The 7489-nt window shown below is 52.5% G+C and overlaps 1 pseudogene; it reads left to right on the top strand.

Moving 5' to 3' along the window:
• Positions 1 to 6738, top strand: part of LOC102498154 (protein mago nashi homolog) — a 22375-nt pseudogene extending 15637 nt beyond the window's left edge.
• Positions 6739 to 7489: the final 751 nt, after the last annotated feature.

Below are 7489 nucleotides of genomic sequence, written 5' to 3'. Positions count from 1 at the left end.
GCAGTCTGGAGTGTTCTTCCCCTAATGACTGAAGAGTCCTGTCGTGCTTGACATTTTCCTGTGTCCAGTGTCATCCCGGTGGCTGCAATGTATGAGCCTTTTCTAAGCCTTTGTCAGGCTTTGTTGGAGACAAAGTTCTACGGCTTCTCTTTTGTTCAATGACAGATTAAAAAGGGAGTGGGATGGGTCAGGCAGACCACGGACCTGACAGTTAGGGGCATGGCGCCCACACCACAGCTCAGGCACTCCCCTGGGCATGGCCACTCCCGCTCTCCCCTTCCCCCGGCCTCAGACTCTCTCCTGAGGTAGGTGGACTGCATTAGCTCTGGGTTCCTTCTCTCTTAAAAATTCCATGTTCCAAATCCATCCATCAAACACTATTTTGAGGGCTTTGAAGCGAAGCCTGGGTGTTTTTACATTATCCCACACACCTACCACACACCTTCCAGAGTTCTAAAGTCTCATTTGATTGACAAGTCAAATGGACATGTTTCTGGACTGAAGGGACCCGACTGTGAGTTGCTTTTTCCCAGGAACTATCTGGTCGCCCCCAAATCCTGTAAGTCCTTTTGCTCTTGATGACAAACTGCACAATGAGGACGAAGTCTACATTAAGGCCGCCATATTACCTAGAAGGCCCTGTACTTTGGTGCCACGGGGGCAAGCTCACTGGGTGATGCATAAAGAAATAGTGCCATCTGTCAGTATCAGAGGATAGAGAAAAACAAGCCCCTCGGCTCAGAGTAAGCATCTTCAGTGCAGCTCTGTAAGAAGCCCAGGCCTGTTATCACTGGCGTCGAGCCACAGACCTGCTCCCAGATGGTGAAGAATGTTCTGGTTAAGGCCATTTGCTCTTCAGTCAGTGCAGTCACTGAGCACCCGCCGTTCCCAGACACTATGGCAGACACGCACAGCCCTCTTATCCTCAGGGGTCCATTCCCCAGCTTCCCGTGCAGCTAGGTTGGGTCATGTGACCAACTCTGGACAATGGCTGTGGGTAGAAGCATGGGTGTTGGGGCCAGCAGGTGGTGTGTGGTTGAGGTGCTGGACTCCCACATGGCCGACTGTGGTTCGAGTCCCAGATCTTACGGCTTGCTTTCTCACTTTCCTCCTCTCTCTCTGTCTCTCTCTGGTCAGATTAAAAAGTAATAATAATATTTTCTTTCTCTATTTTTTTTTAATTGCCATAGGGCGTGGAGCAGCAGAGTTGAGGGCAGAAGCTAACCTGGCCAATGTGGATGCTGTGCAGCAGCCATAGGAGGTCTAGAAGGGGAGGAAGGAGGATCCTTGCCGAGGTCCCTGAGTGGGAGCGGGTTGGCAACAGTGTGAGGGGTGTAAAGATCTCAAAACCGGAATTGCCCCCGTGCACTTAGTTGGTTTTAAGCAGTATTTTATATTTTTGGCTGTACAGTTTCAATATGTCTTTATGAGTATCTGGAACACAGACTTTGTTTTTATTATATGCTAAAATTCCAACATGGTCATGAAAACTGTGGATGACTATGAACTAAAAAAAAAAAACCAGCAATAATAAATACAATTAAATTCAAAGTAAATAATTCTTGGGGGAAAAAAAAGAAGTGATGGGTCTAGGCTGTGAAGAGCCGTGCGATTCCTCCAGCTTCCTCTCCCCCATGTGGCAGCTCTGGAGGCCACAAGGTGTGCCTGTTTGGGCTGGGGCTGCCAACAAGCCGAGGTATGTGCGACTGTAAACTGCTGGTGTGAATCCCCTCAGATCCTGGAGTCGTCACAGCAGCACAGGTTGGCTCCTCCTGGCTAACCCGAGGTCGCAGACGCCAGTGGTGTCCACGGCATCGAGGCCCCGACCTTGAGTCCTGGCTCTGACAGCCGTGGGCAGGCTGCAGGACATGGGTCTATCTGCAGGGAAGGCGTGTGGGAAGAGTGGGTGCCACGTGTGTAGCTTCTACCTGGAGCACAGCAGGGCGTGATTGGTGTCAGCTCTTGCCTGCAGCCCCAGCCCCAAGACTCCACCCCCTCTGAAGGCTTACAGTGTAGATCGTGCAAGACGATCCCACAGACAGCGGGCTATGCCAACCTGTCATCGTGTTTGGTCAGAGTTGCAAAAGTCTGGGTCCGGGCGTGAACCCAGCACTTCTCAGAAGTGTGAATTGTCAGTCTGCCTCTCCCGGGCTATGCAGACCGAGGAAAGGCGGCAGAGCCAAGAAGCTGGGCCTGCCCTGGGCCGGGCTTTCTTAAGAGGCTGCAAGGGGCAGCAAGGTAGCGAGGGTTCCTTCTGATCTCCCGCGTGCAGGAGCAGGGGTGGTTTTATTTGTCAGGATGATTTCAGGGAGTGCGTGTGCGTGTGTGGCTGGAGGAAGGGCAGCACTTTCTTACGTCTGAAATAGTTTCCAGTAAGAACTAAAGAGATGTATCTTTTATCCAACTCCATTTTCCTTTGCAGTGTGGTCATTGACGACTTCAGTGAAGAAATAGTTCTTGTTGCCTCTTGTTTTTTTCATCCTTTGTTTATTAAATGCGAAAATGAAAATGAAACCCAGCTACACACTGAGCTAACACCTCAGATAACTACAGATATTCTTCAGCCCCCAAATACTTCCTCCACAGAACGTTGCTTCACCCTAAATCCTGCCATTATAACTGGGCCTGAGCTCTGTGCAAGGCCCTGGACCAGGAGGGTGAGGGGGTGGCATGGGACGTGGGAGTTCAGGGTGAACCTGCTGAAGTCTTGGTCTCCAGATGCTTCCATTCCAGTCGTTCTGGATCTTTTCTGAGTTGAAGGAGAATCTCGACAACGGGTCTCTTTGCAAATCCAAAATGCAAAGGAAGCTGCCCTGTAGGTAAGGTCTCTGGTCTCCAAGCACCCCAGGGCAGGGGGGTGTCAGTGTTGTTCAGCCATCTTCAGGAGCGATCATTTGTTCCACCACCCAGGGGCTTAAAAAACAGGTGGGACACTTCCTGTCCCACTGCCCTGGAGGCCGGAAGTTTGGGACCAAGGCGTGGGCTGACTGCGCTCCCATTGCAGGCTCCAGAAGAGGGTGTTTCCTGGCTTCTCCCTGCTTCTGGACATGACTGGGCCTCCTTGGCGGCCCTCACAGCCGTGTGGGTCCAATCCCCGATTGCACAGTGCTCTCCCTGTGTGTCTTGTATTGACATGGCCATCTTCTCATGAAGACACGGGCCTTGGAGTGAAGGGCCACCCTGATGCGGTGTCAGCTCGTTCCTACCTGCCCAGTTACAGCTGCGGAGACCCAATTTCCCAATCAGGTTGCATTCCCAGATACAGGGGGTGAGGCTTCAGCACGTTTCAAGGGGCACAGGTGCACAGCAGAGCACAATTCACAGTTACCAAGTAAACGGTGCAGTGCTTGGGGAGCAGAGAGGGCACCGGAACATGAGGACCACAGGCCGCAGCAAGGAGGGCTTGTGGGACGTGTTTCTTTATCCAAACTCTGAGGTATGTGGTATTGTGTGAGCATGTGTGGTTTTCACCCAGGTCTCCACTTTGCCGAGGCCCAGGGTCTTTCTCTCCCTAGGGCCACTGTGTACGCTCACTGGCCATCAGTCCTTCACTCGGGGCCTAAGTTGAGGCCAGGCCGAGTGCCGAGTTTGGATGAGACGGAAAACTGAAAGGACGGCCCCTGCACCACGGAGCTCCCAGCCCTGCCAGGGAGACGGGGAGAGCACACTTGAGCTTCTGTATCTTGGAAAACTACTGGGTCATCGGAAAAGTCATGATATAGTTTTCTGTCTTCCGTGCACACGCCATGACTTTTCCGACAACCCAATAGATCTAGAACTCTAGGGAGAATTGGGGGAGATGAGGCAGAGCAAGATTAAAACACAAAGCTAAACAAAGCTGCCTTGAATGGTTTTCACTGTATTCTTCCAAATCACGGCCCTCCTCTGAAGGTGACCTGACCTTAGGATTGTTGAGAAAACCTGAGCTTAACTCCTATCAGGGCTTTCTCTGCGAGTGCCAGGGCATGTGTGCCGAGGAGAGGAGCCCTTCCTTCGTGGGCCGAGAGCCCGAGAAAAGCGTCTAGAAGGCTGGGTGTGAAGACGCCAGGAGAATGTCCTCCGCAGGAGGAACACAAGTCATCCCGTAGCCTCCCTGTTCCAGAAGGCTCCGTGGTGCATACGTAATTAGGCCTTCAGTAATTACCAGTTTGGATCTGCCTAGGACACTAGGGCTCCCACCCCCTAATTTACCTTATAAATTTATTCTGCTAAAAAAGTCGAAAATGTCAGTCTTCTGTGAAAGCTGCATAAATGAATTATCTCCCCAGATGACAGAAGGTGGGAAGGAGGGGGAAGCTTCAAGAGGACACTTACAGTGTCTGTAAGTACCCTCACTCAGACGCACCCAGCCGAGGGCCCGGCGGGCTGCTTTCCGCGCCGTCCGGAGCCCCAGCCCCACCAGGTTCTGTTTGGTGCCCAGTGCAGCTGTCTGGACTCTGACGGAGAGCCTTGGACAGTCTCGCCAAAGCGTTCAGGCTCAAGCAGTAGAGGCCCCCAAACAGCAGAGGAAGAAGGGAAGGATGAGGCTGCTGCCACTGCTGCTGTTGCTGCTGCTTCTTTTTTTTTTTAAGAGATTTTTGCTATAGGGCACGTGTGCTTGCCAGAGAGACAGATAGAAAGTGAGAAATTACCTCCTAGGGAGGATGGCTTTGCCGCAATCTCTTCTCCTCCATTCTCCTCTCAGGACTTCGGGCATGCACGTACACGTGCCTGGCGTGAGTCTCAAGCCACCAGGTCCAGGACTTGAACTGCCGTCAGCCATGTGGGATTCCAGTGATGTAACCATTATGCTATCTACTGGTCCAGAGGCAACTTCTTGAAAAGCACCCTCTCCACTCATGTCCCACTGTCCTCCCTGTACCCAGATGGGCTCAGTCCAGGACAGCGACCTCAGATCGGATCTCAGCTCCATTGGAACTCTTCCTCATAGCACACTAATCGCTCCCTGGATTCTTTTACAAAACTATTTATTAAAATACGTGGTGAGGGCCGGCCTCCTAGTGCAGTGGTTAAGCACTGTGCATTGGGAACTGGATCCCACGTGGCTGACTGTGGTTTGAATTCCAGTCCTGGCAGCCTGGAAAACATACTGGCTACCTACGCATGTGTACTTAGGATCCAGATGGGGTGAGACATGGAGGAAAAGGATTGTGGCATGTATGCCCTACTAGGGAGTGTCTCTCTCTGTAAGCACATGTGCCCTCTTGCAATTGAAAAGAAAGTGTGATCAGTTTTTAATGACATTTTAAGAGGTTTGGGAAATAAATTTGGCCCTCTAATCTCATAATCCTAACACAATAATGACCATCATTTCAATGACCATCATTTCATTTCTGAATCTTCTTCTAGTTTTTTTTTAATAGATAGTCTTTTTACTTATTTCCCCCGAATCATTAGGTAAAACGGTCAGCTGCTGTAACTTTTAATTATTTTATTTTTCAGTTTGCTATAGTGTCGTGTGCTTGCTGGAGAGGCAGAGAGGGTGAAAGAGAGTCAGAGAGTATGTGAGAAAGTGAGAAAGCACCCTCAGGGGCATGGCCACACTGCAATGCCGTCTCCTACACTCCCCTCTTGGGATTTTGGGCATGCACTCACAGGCACCTGCCATGTTTTGCAAGCCACTGGATCCAGGACTCAAATCGTGTAGTCAGCCATGCGGGATCCAGCCACCTTAGCCACCACATCATCTGGCTGGCCCCACAACCTTTCACTTTTAACCATTTGGGCTGATTATGAAACACGTACATGAGGATTATAGGAAGTCTGGCTACCAAGAGAAGAAAATGATTGAAGCTGTCCTGCCTTCTCCCTCCCCATCTTGGCGATGAGGCCTGCTCCCTGCCAGGCGCTTCCTGCCAGCCCTTACCCTGTGAGTGTAATTGTTTCAGGTCTGCAGATGGAACTTTGTATCCAGTTGGGTTGGCTCAGCCACGCATCCCCTACTGTGCGCCTGTCACGGGCAGAGGAGACAAGGCTGCATCTGGGCTGTCTTGCTTTGAAAAGCTTTGAGACCAGCGACAAGCCACTTGCAGAAAGATGATGGTGTTTTCCCAAAGGTTAGCCTGGTCCTTGCACAAGGTAGGTGTGCTCTGCATGACACGTGTCACCTCCACAACTCACGTTGATACATCAGGCTCTGTGTGGTGGTACTAAGTAGTGGGGCCTTTTGGGGGGTGGCCAAGTCATGGGGACTTTGTCCTCATGACTAGACAAGTGACGTATACAAGGGCTCAGGTCCTTTGTCCCTCTGTCATGTTGGACACAGCATCTGCCTCCTGTGGGGGCTACAGCAACAGGGCGCCAATTCGGAGGCCCTCCCCAGAAAAGGAAGCTGCCAGCCTCCAGAAAGGTGAGGAACGTTTCTGATTCTTTATAAATTGCCCACTCTCAGAACCAGCAGATGGCGTCATCCTTACGTTGCTGGACTCCCACGTAGTCTACTGTGGTTCAAGTCCTAGACCTGGTGACTTAAAACTTACGGTAGGTGCCACTACTCCATGCCGCCGTCTTTAGGCCCTGGCACCCCTGTGTGCTTGCCACAATGCAGGCACTGCATTAATATGTGTTGTTCCCAAAAGAGTCAGAGTGGTGCTCCAACATGACCTCTGAGTGGTGGAGGCTGGTCTGGAGCGTCACACAGACCCACCCACCATGCTTGTAGAAACTGAAGCCCCATCTGTCCAGAAAGACGTCGAAGCCGGGGAGACGAACGCCCTTTCCCCAGACCACTCAGCCTGAGTGTCCCTTCTCCACAGTCTGAGCCCTCAGATGGGTGCCCCTGGCAGCTCACAGCGGGCTGGGTTTGCAGGGCTGTGGGATCAGCTAGCTTGAGGCAGCGGCGGCCCTCACGGCCGGCGGGGAGGGGCTGACAGGCCCTGCCATCACTCCTGGCAGGCAGGTGTTAGTGGGGTGGACCGGTCGTCCAGACCCAGCCTCTGTTCTTTATTGAGGAAACCCTTGACGGTGCCATGCCGGCAGCCGAGGCTAATTGCACGGCGCTGGGAGCTAAGCGGCCGCTGTAATTCCTGTCACCCAGCGGCGGCCCTCACGGCCGGCGGGGAGGGGCTGACAGGCCCTGCCATCACTCCTGGCAGGCAGGTGTTAGTGGGGTGGACCGGTCGTCCAGACCCAGCCTCTGTTCTTTATTGAGGAAACCCTTGACGGTGCCATGCCGGCAGCCGAGGCTAATTGCACGGCGCTGGGAGCTAAGCGGCCGCTGTAATTCCTGTCACCTTTTAACGACTCAGTGGGAGCTTCTGATGAATAACGCCGCGTTCAGAGCTGTGCTTGTCTGTCACAGGTGTCACCATCGGAGGTCGGGCAGGGCACGGGTGCAGTGGGAGACGGCAGTCACCTCGCCATGTCTTTAATTAAGGGAGGGAATATGCCAGAACTTCCATGGCCACCAAGCAGCCTAACAGGTCGTTTCTGAGGGCAGCAAAAGTGGCCGAAGGCTTTGATGAGGATTGGCCCTGAGCTCGGCCTTGCT

Source organism: Tupaia chinensis, unplaced genomic scaffold (assembly GCF_000334495.1).
Source record: "Tupaia chinensis unplaced genomic scaffold, TupChi_1.0 Scaffold000671_1, whole genome shotgun sequence".
In the NCBI taxonomy this organism is placed as follows: Eukaryota; Metazoa; Chordata; class Mammalia; order Scandentia; family Tupaiidae; genus Tupaia; species Tupaia belangeri.
This window is presented reverse-complemented; position numbering and strand designations above follow the sequence as displayed.